This window comes from Mytilus californianus, unplaced genomic scaffold (genome assembly GCF_021869535.1).
Source record: "Mytilus californianus isolate M0D057914Y unplaced genomic scaffold, xbMytCali1.0.p SCAF_10, whole genome shotgun sequence".
NCBI classification, from domain to species: Eukaryota; Metazoa; Mollusca; class Bivalvia; order Mytilida; family Mytilidae; genus Mytilus; species Mytilus californianus.
Window position 1 is genome coordinate 13,590,493 of NW_026262582.1, and position 10,900 is coordinate 13,601,392.

Genomic DNA, 10,900 nt, shown 5'->3' on the forward strand with positions numbered 1-10,900 from the left:
CTCAGTGTTGACTGGCTAGTGATTACAGTAGTTACTAATTAGACCACTTAGCCACCGAGGCCCCCTTTAAATTTTGACAGCATTATTTATATGCTGTTTCCTGAATTCATATTAATTAATCTTTTCATTTAGACCATTGTGTGCAACAACTGCAATAATAAATGATTGCCAAAATTTCTATCGTTACATTATTTTTATTTTAGTATTATTTAATATTTATGAAAAATTAGAAAAAAATATTATTCTAAAAGAAAAAGAGCTTGTGTTCAGTAATGACTTTTTTTTTAAATATTGAAGAACTATAAAATATATATGGTTATTTAACAAATAAAGTGTCCTGATTTAAATATAACTTATAAAATTTATACAATATACATTGTAGGAAAATATGAAATTTATTTGTACAAAATTAAGAAACAAGAAAAGGCATAAGGCTTGCTTAGCTTTCTCCTGTTTCTGAGCAAGTACAAATGAATTTATAATTTTCTGACAATTGGAATATATTGTTTTTATATTTGCATAGTAAAATGGCAGGATGAAATATTTTGGTTTTTGGGCTATCTATACAGTAACCTTTTATTTTAATGCAAAACTTTCTGAATGATTAGAAGAATTAGGTAGATTTCTTTAGGGCATACGATACCATTTTGATCCCATAGTGATTTTTTGACGAAAATTTGCATACAAGCTATTTTTCACTTAGTCAATTCAAATATGTAATTAAAAAATACCTTTATGTGCTAAATTTAGAGATAAATGGGGTGGAAATTTTAGACATTTACTTAAAATTTCGTTTTCTTGGAACATTTCTATCCTTTGAACAGACAAACTTAACTTTTTTGTTTCAAAAGATATACACATGCAGATTTTTTTTTCAAATTTGGAATATCTTCTTTACAAAAGTATGCTCTTAATTTGTGTAACACTTCTTTGTAGATAATTCATTTTTATTAAATTTTCATTATTTTAGAAAAAAACCAGCAATTTTTGCTGCTTATTTATCTAATTTAAAAAAAAAATCATCTGTGATTTTTTCTTAAAAATTGGAACCACTTATCTTCTTATAGTATCAAGTTAAATGTCATTTTAAAAAAGAGTGGTCCATGTACTCGTTTTCAAGCTAATAATTAAAATAACTCGAAAAATGCATCTTTTCCCAATATGTCGCAGCTTGACGTTGTGAAAAATAACATTTTACGCTAGCAACGTCATTACAGCCCTTGTAACTGTATTGAGTGCCCTTTAAGATAACTTTATTGCATAAAAAGTAACATTGCACTCTTTGGTATAATGATAACCAAGGGAGGTAATATACAATCTGTTGGGTACATTCTACAGAGTTCAGAAATACTTTGTAATGTTAAGGGTAATTGCACAAATATTTGTCTTAATTATAATATTATTTTGCATTGCTTTTAAAGTACAGTATTTATTCTACAAAGGACAATATCATTTCCTACTTACTGTGCATTCATTTATTTGCATGGGTACCTATTTTCGAGGATTGAGGAAAAATTGTATTTTCATGGATATTTTAATTAGTCTTGTGCTTTTGTTAAAGTCTCAAGTCAAATCAATGAAAATTGGAATCCTACGTATGATAATAAATCAACAGTACATTCTATTATATTCTACATAGGTTTTACTGTTTAGTTCTAGTTTTATTATACGACCGCAAAAAAATTTTGTGGTCGTATATTGGTATGACGTTGGCGTCGTCGTCGTCGTCGTCGTCCGGCGTCGTCGTCCGAATACATACTGGTTTTCGCACTCTAACTTTAGTTTAAGTGAATGGATCTTTTTGAAATTTGACCATAAGGTTAAATACCACAAAAGGAAGGTTGGGATTGATTTTGGGGGTTATGGTACCAACAGTTAAGGAATTAGGGGCCAAAAAGGGGCCAAAAATAAGCATTTTCTAGTTTCCAGACAATAACTGTGGAACGGTGTATGGATCTCTCTGAAATTATACTATAAGTTTCCATACCACAAAGGGATGGTTAGGATTTGCTTTGGGGGGTTATGGCTCAAACCGTTTAGGAATTAGGGGCAAAAAAGGGGGAAAAACAAGGTTGTCCTGGTTAATGGACAAATACTTTTGTACAAAACATAATTTAAAGCAGTGTAAGGGAGATAAATCAAATACATCATTGAGATTATCTCCCTTACACTGCTTTTAAATTATGTATAAAGTAATGGTTAATGAACAATAAAGATAATTTAAAACAGTGTAAGGGAGGTAATCAAAATACAACGTTTTGGTTACTTCCCTTACACTGCTTTTAAATTATGTTTAAAGAAATGCATATCTATAAAGGAAGACCAGTAAAAATATCTGCAAATGTTGCATCTTTTTTTTTTACAAAAAAATCCATATGAAAGATTTGACAGTATATTTTTAATTCTATTATAAAATAGATTAAGTTAGCACTATGGTAAATTTAAATGGGTAATTATGGTTGCCAACTCCATTGGAAATTTGAATTGAGATTATGACCATATCTTGAGGGAAAGAATTTTTTGGGGGAAAAAAGGGGGGGGGGATAAAAGAAATTGTGGGGGGTCAATTTTTTCTCATTTCAGATTTCAGAAATTAAAAAGAATTATTCTTCAAATATTATTTTTTTTTCAAATTTCAAATATTGAAAAATTTCAAGAAGTAATCTTTAATTGCACAGTATGGCGCATTAGATTTGTAAAATCTTTGATCACATTTATTTATTTGTTATGCTGAATCTAACAGTGTATTTAAATTTTTAATTTTGGGTCCAGTTTTCAAATTGGTCTACATTAAGATCCAAAGGGTCCAAAATTAAACTTTGTTTGATTTTAGCAAAAATTGAATATATGAGGTTCTTTGATATGCTGAATCTAAACATGTATTTAGATTTATGATTTTTTGGCCCAGTTTTTAAGTTGGTCCAAATTGGGGTCCAAAATTAAACTTTGTTTGATTTCAACAAAAATTGAATATGTGGGGTTCTTTGATATGCTGAATCTAACCATGTATTTGGATTTTTTATTTGTGGACCCCGTTATCAAATTGGTTCATATTGAGGTCAAAAGGGTCCAAAATTAAACTTTGTTTGATTTCATCTAAAATTGAAGTATTGGGGTTCTTTGATATTCCAAATCTAACCGTGTATTTAGATTTTTAATTTTTGGTCCTGTTTTTTAAATTTGTCTACATTAAGGTCCAAAGGGTCCAAAATTAAACTTAGTTTGATTTTAACAAGAATTGAATTCTTGGGGTTCTTTGATATGCTGAATCTAAACATGTGTTTAGATTTTTGATTATGGGCCCAGTTTTCAAGTTGGTCCAAATTGGGGTCCAAAATTAAACTTTGTTTGATTTCAACAAAAATTGAATATATGAGGTTCTTTGATATGCTGAATCTAACCATGTATTTAGATTTTGATTATGGGCCCAGTTTTCAAGTTGGTCCAAATTGGAGTCCAAAATTAAACTTTGTTTGATTTCAACAAAAATTGAATATATGAGGTTCTTTGATATGCTGAATCTAACCATGTATTTAGATTTTTTATTTGTGGGTCCCGCTATCAAATTGGTTCATATTGAGGTCAAAAGGGTCCAAAATTAAACTTTGTTTGATTTCATCAAAAATTGAATTATTGGGGTTCTTTGATATGCCAAATCTAACCGTGTTTTTAGATTTTTAATTTGGGTCCCGTTTTTTAAATTGGTCTTCATTGAGGTCCAAAGGGTCCAAAATTAAACTTAGTTTGATTTTAACAAAAATTGAATTCTTGGGGTTCCTTGATATGCTTAATCTAAACATGTGTTTAGATTTTTGATTATGGGCCCAGTTTTCAAGTTGGTCCAAGTTGGGGTCCAAAATTAAACTTTGTTTTGATTTCAACAAAAATTGAATATATGGGGTTCTTTGATATGCTGAATATAACCATGAATTTAGATTTTTTATTTGTGGGCCCCGCTATCAAATTGGTTCATATTGAGGTCAAAAGGGTCCAAAATTAAACTTTGTTTGATTTCATCAAAAATTGAATTATTGGGGTTCTTTGATATTCCAAATCTAACCCGGTATTTAGATTTTTAATTTCAAGTTCCGTTTTTTAAATTGGTCTAAATTAAGGTCCAAAGGGTTCAAAATTAAACTTAGTTTGATTTTAGCAAAAATTGAATTCTTGGGGTTCTTTGATATGCTGAATCTAAACATGTGTTTAGATTTTTGATTATGGGCCCAGTTTTCAAGTTTGTCAAAGTTGGGGTCCAAAATTAAACTTTGTTTGATTTTAACAAAAATTGAATATATGGGGTTCTTTGATATGCTGAATCTAACCATGTATTTTGATTTTGGACATTGGACCATAATAGGTAAATTAAAAAAATTCAAGTTCTTAGACCACATTCTTTCTATGTCAGAAACCTATGCTGTGTCAAATATTTAATAACAATCCAAATTCAGAGCTGTATCAAGCTTGAATGTTGTGTCCATACTTGCCCCAACTGTTCAGGGTTCGACCTCTGCGGTCGTATCAAGCTGCGCCCCAGCGAAGCATTTTATTGTATAATACTATAAACAGAAATCATCAACAACATGTTATTACGTCTAATCAGCAGTTTCAGAATCTAAAGTTCTATGGGTAATGTTTTAATTTGTTACCAAAAATAAAAGTTAGCCAATCACAACTATTTCTTATTAAGAAAAAAATGTTGGGTATACCACAACACGACAGCTACCCAACCTCCCAACATAGTAAATAATTTAGACAATATTACCCAGAATGCATCAGATTCTGAGATGGTGTACAATAACATGTACAGGTTGTTTGTCATCAGATATTCAGATTTTTGCTGATTTGCAGGACATTAAACGAATCAGTTTTATATATTGATTTTATAACAGCGTTTTAGCTTTGTTAATGTTGGCATTTTTGTAGATAATACCTAATTATATATGTTGTTAAATCAATCTGTGTTTCTTATGTATTTTCCCTATAATCCAGGGGGTGGGCACAATGGCAGAGTGGTCTTAGTAGTTCATTTACAGTGATCATGAGCCCTGGAGAGGCCTTGGTGACCAAGTGGTCCTAATAGTTCATCTACAGTGACCATTAGCCTGGAGGGGCCTTGGTGACCAAGTGGTCCTAATAGTTCATCTACAGTGATCATGAGCCCTGGAGAGGCCTTGGTGACCAAGTGGTCCTAATAGTTCATCTACAGTGACCATTAGCCTGGAGGGGCCTTGGTGACCAAGTGGTCCTAATAGTTCATGTACAGTGATCATGAGCCCTGGAGAGGCCTTGGTGACCAAGTGGTCCTAATAGTTCATCTACAGTGTCCATTAGCCTGGAGGGGCCTTGGTGACCAAGTGGTCCTAATAGTTCATCTACAGTGATCATTAGCCAGTCAACTCTGAGGTTTTCAGTTAGAACCCTGCTGGTGGTGAGGAGTGTTTTAATCCTATCTTTACTTAAAAGGATTGCCAGTTTTATTGGTACAGGTCATGGTTCGGGTGCTCCAGGTTCTTCCACCAATAGAAACAAACTGTCATTAAAAAAGCCAAGAGTGCTGAAACTGGCATAAACACAAACAAACAAACATACATACATAATGTGCAACCAAATTCTTTATTGAGTTGCTGATCAAACTGATTTTAGTGTAAAATGTTCACATCAGGTGATAACTTCTGACAGCAGACGTAAAAAATTAAAATGGAATTTCTAATAAAAAATACTGGAAATAATTCTATCAATAGAATAACATAAAGAGAGTCAAGACCTGTTCTATCTTCTAGTATGAGTATGTGATATGATGTGTTAAATGCTTTTCTAAGGTCACAATGATTTAGAGTTCCCTCCCCCAATCTAAATGACTGAAATTAAATTGTATTGTCATATGAAATAGTAAAGTTAAACCAAATGAAACAAACAAATCAATGGCTTTTGAAGAGTAAACATTTCTTACTTTACAAAAGACATTTCTACAGATGTGTAATTTGTTACTATAAGACATTGCATGATATGAATAAAAGGAGATGTGACCTATAAATCAATGAGACAGTAACCCAACAATATGAAGTAAGGAGATGTGGAATAAAAATCACTGAGACAGCAACCGAACAATTCGATTGATTGAACCACTGACCTTCGGTATGAAAACTGAGAATCCTAGTCAGTTAGAATAGGAGCCACATGCGGGATTCGAATTCACCTCAGTGTTGACAGGCTAGTGAAACAGTAGTTCCACTATATACACCACTCGGCCACCAAGGCCCCGTCTGACAATTTGAAGTAAGGTAATGTGGAATATAAATCAATGAGACTGCAACCCGACAATATGAAGTAAGGAGATGTGGAATATAAATAAATGAAACAGCAACCCGACAAGACGAAGTAAGGAGATGTGGAATATGATTCAATAAGACAACAACCCAACAATAAGAATTACGGAGATGTGGAATACAAAACAATGAGTCAGCAACCCGACAATACGAAGTAAGGAGATGTGGAATACAAAACAATGAGTCAGCAACCCCACAAGACAAAGTAAGGATATGTGGAATACAAAACAATGAGTCAGCAACCCGACAATGCTAAGTAAGGAGATGTGGAATATAAATCAACGAGACAGCAACTCCACAATACGAAGTAAGGAGATGTTGAATATAAATCCAAAAGAGCAACCCAACAATACGAAGTACGGAGATGTGAAATACATAACAATGAGTCAGCGACCCGACAGTACGAAGTAAGGATATGTGGAATACAAAACAATGAGTCAGCAACCCCACAAGACAAAGTAAGGATATGTGGAATACAAAACAATGAGTCAGCAACCCGACAATACTAAGTAAGGAGATGTGGAATATAAATCAACGAGACAGCAACCCCACAATACGAAGTAAGGAGATGTGGAATATAAATCAACGAGACAGCAACCCAACAATACGAAGTACGGAGATGTGAAATACAAAACAATGAGTCAGCAACCCGACAATACGAAGTAAGGAGATGTGGAATATAAATCATTGAGACAGTATAACCCCACAATACAAAGTAAGGAGATGTGGAATATAAATCTACAAGAGCAACCCAACAGTAAGAAGTACGGAGATGTGGAATACAAAAAAAATTGATAACAACCGGACAGTTCGAAGTAAGGAGATGTGGAATACAAAACAATGAGTCAGCAACCCGACAATACGAAGTAAGGAGATGTGGAATATAAATCAATGAGACAGCAATCCCACAATACGAAGTAAGGATATATGGAATATAAATCCACAAGAGCAACCCAACAGTACGAAGTAAGAAGATGTGGAATACAAAACAATTTGATAATAACCGGACAGTTCGAAGTAAGGAGATATGGAATACAAAACAAGAGAAAGCATTCTAACAATACATAGTAAGGAGATGAGGATTATTAATCAATGAGACTGCAACACGACAATACGTAGTAAGGATATGTTGAATACAAAACAATGGTACAGCAACCCGACAATACCAAGTAATGAGATGTGGACTACTAATAAATGAGACTGCAATCAACAACTTGTTAGAAAGAAAAAACAAACTGTAAGGTGGCTCATACTCTTAGTGTTTGTTGGAAGTAAATCTTATGTTTCCAGTTTTACAGTAATGTTTGAGAAAACTGCAGTGTTTAAAGAACCACTCATTGGGATTTTGTATAAAATCAATCAGAATTATTAGTGGATTTGATCAAGAAATTAACGTTATAGTTAGTCTGTCCCATTACTCTACAGGTACATTTCAGTTCACTGAGCCAAATGCAATGTCTTACCATCTAGACGGGATTGCCTAAATGCGGCTCTAAAAAACTTAGAAGATTAGTTCAGAGGTTCTTGAAAACTGTGTATGCTCCAATCAAATGTTTTCAGATATTAACTTTAGTAACCCTTGATGGATTGGAATGAAATGAAAGGGAACAGACGAAGCTTATTGCTTCTGGGTTCAAAAGTTCAAAAGTCAAAGGTCAAGGTTGATGTTAGTAGCCAATTTAAAACAAAAATGGGGAAAAGATTGGTATGGGATGATAACTTGAGTTTTGTTTATTGGATTAAAATGAGACTTACATAGGGAAGACAAAGAGTTTTATTAATTTGAAGGTCAACATGACAGAGGTCACAGACATTATGAATGATAAAAATATAAAAATATGAGGTGCAATTTTGGGTTTCTTGGTGATGACTTGAGTTTCACTTGTTACATGATTTTTCAAGTGAATGATGCCCTACAACTCGTGTTGGTTTTGTCAAACTGACAAAGTCATAGCAAAAAGTCGAAAACAAACTGGCAACGTCATGGCAAAAAGTCGAAAATAAACTGACAACGTCATGGCAAAAAGTCGAAAACAAACTGACAACGTCATGGCAAAAAGCTTAAAAACAAAAAACAAACTGACAACGTCATGGCAAAAAACTTAAAAACAAAAAACAAACTGACAACGTCATGGCAAAAAACTTAAAAACAAAAAACAAACTGACAACGTCATGGCAAAAAATTTAAAAACAAAAAACAAACAACAATCTACAAAACACAACAAAGAGAACTAAAGATTGAGCTACACGAACACCATCAAAAACCGTGGATCTCAGGTGCTCCGGACACAGGCACTTGTCTATATACCTTTATAGGAATTTTTTTTTTGAGACAAGTTCCTGTGGTTCCGGAAGAGTAAGCGGATCCCGCTCCACATGTGACCCCCGTCGTGTTATTCACTTAAGTACAAATTAGGTGATAAGTATAGTAACTATCACCGATCTGCAATAAACACCAAATTACCCAAAATGAAAAAAAAATTTAAATATATGATAAAAGAAACCATTAACGAGGCACCTGACTTGTGACATTGACATAAACATGTGGCAGGGATAATCTTTTTTAGATCTCAACCTTCCACTTTTGGAACTTATACAAGGTACATTAAGGAACAATCACTACATGACAAAGCACTCAAAATAGTCTATAAAGTTATCTCTCGGAATTTTTTACGGACACCAGTATAATTTGGTTGACCGTTATGGAAAAGCTTTGTCACAGGTGACAACGGATATGTCAAACTTTTCGTAGTCACTGCCTTCTTTTCCTTTATCGTGATATCACCTCATGCAAATTATTACCAGATATGAACATGAGCAACACGTCGGGTGTCACTAGTGCAACAGAAACGGTACAACGACTTCATGCACGCCTTAAGCTTAGTTCAACCCAGGTTTTTGTTTTTGTTTGTGTTCGAGTTTGTACTTTTTGTTTGTTTGTGTTTTTCTTTTGTTCTTCACTTTCAATTAGCAAGTACGAACAAAGCAATATTAAAAAAAGGAATATTATATCGTTTCAAAGAATGTTCGCAGTGTCTGACAGCAAGTTCAAATCACTAAGCCTGCCAATGGGAAATCGGCCCTTCACTCTTATGTATGTGACTGTACTTCAAATAGAACGTAACATAAGCACAGGAAGATACTTAAAAAAAATGACTCAAGTCTTTTTATAAGTTGCCTTTTGTGTACCTTGTGTCGATCTGGTGAACCAACAAAAATGTTTAACCACGCCACATTTTGTATGTGCCTGTCCTAAGTCAGAAGCCTGTAATTTAGTGGTTATCGTTTGATACTGTGTATCATATTTGTTTTCTCGTTTGAATTGTTTAACATGTGTCATGTTGTAGCCTTTATAGCTTGCTATGTGAAATGGGTTTTGCTCATCGTTGAAGGCCTTACGGTGACCTATAGTTTCCTACTTTTACATATTTTTGTCTCTGATGGAAAGCAGTCTCATCGGCAATCATACCACATCTTCTTATTTTTATACAGAACAACTGTACAGAAACTCAATGCAGTAAAACAAAACAAGCATTGTAGTTTTGCCTCAGCTCATTAAAGTTTTCCCAACATAGTTTGAACAAAAATAGTATAAATACAACCTATATCGATAAGTCTTATAAACCGAAAAGAAAGATTTGAAGTACAATTCCAAAACTTGTAATCTTCATAAATAATTATAATGTAAAAAGCAAGATGTTAAATCCATCTTAATTTCCACTAGAAATCCACATTAAAACTCTATCATTATGTCACTGCTGACAAGAGTACTTTGACCTATAATAGTTTACTTTTACAAATTGTGACTTGGATGGAGAGTTGTCTCATTGGCACGCATACCACATCTTCTTATATCTGTTAACTGAAGACATATACGCTCCATAAAAAAAGAGCTAACGGAACATCGCTATCAAGGAAAGGAAAACTCGTCCCGTTTTAACTATTTCAAGCAATGGGGACAATCTTCGTTAGTTGACTCGATAAAACATCCCAATCTTGTTACTATAAATCTATCATAAGGACAGTTCAGACCAATTTAAGTTGCATATGCCCTGATCTGATGGTTTCGGTGATGAAGGACGCCAAATAATGGCAAAATCTATCTTGCATGGCCAAAATGGGTCATAAGCTTAAAGTATTGTTTATCTGCTGATGTTAGAACAATCACTGTGACTCTCCGATGTTGCTTTTTATATTTGTATCTGCATGTATTGTATGCACCTATTCTACAAGTAAACTACTGCCAATAAAGACAGGAAATTAAAATACAGTTTCTATACAAATGTCATTGGTCGGTTGATGTCGACTAGAACCATTAGTTTATATAGCCAATCTGTCTTATACTGTCGAGGTCTCGTAATGTTATTTATTTACTAAAGAAAAAGAATTAAAATTAGGTTTATTTGCGTTTTTCTTTGCTTCATGATATATTTTCGAAGCTTTAAAAATGTAAACTGCAAACAAACGAAGTTCTATATTTTCAAAATTTTGGTCTGGATACTGTCTTTTAATCACAAAAAAGCGTCTATCCAAGTTTCAAAATTCCATGAAGGTTTGACAAAGAAATGGATATT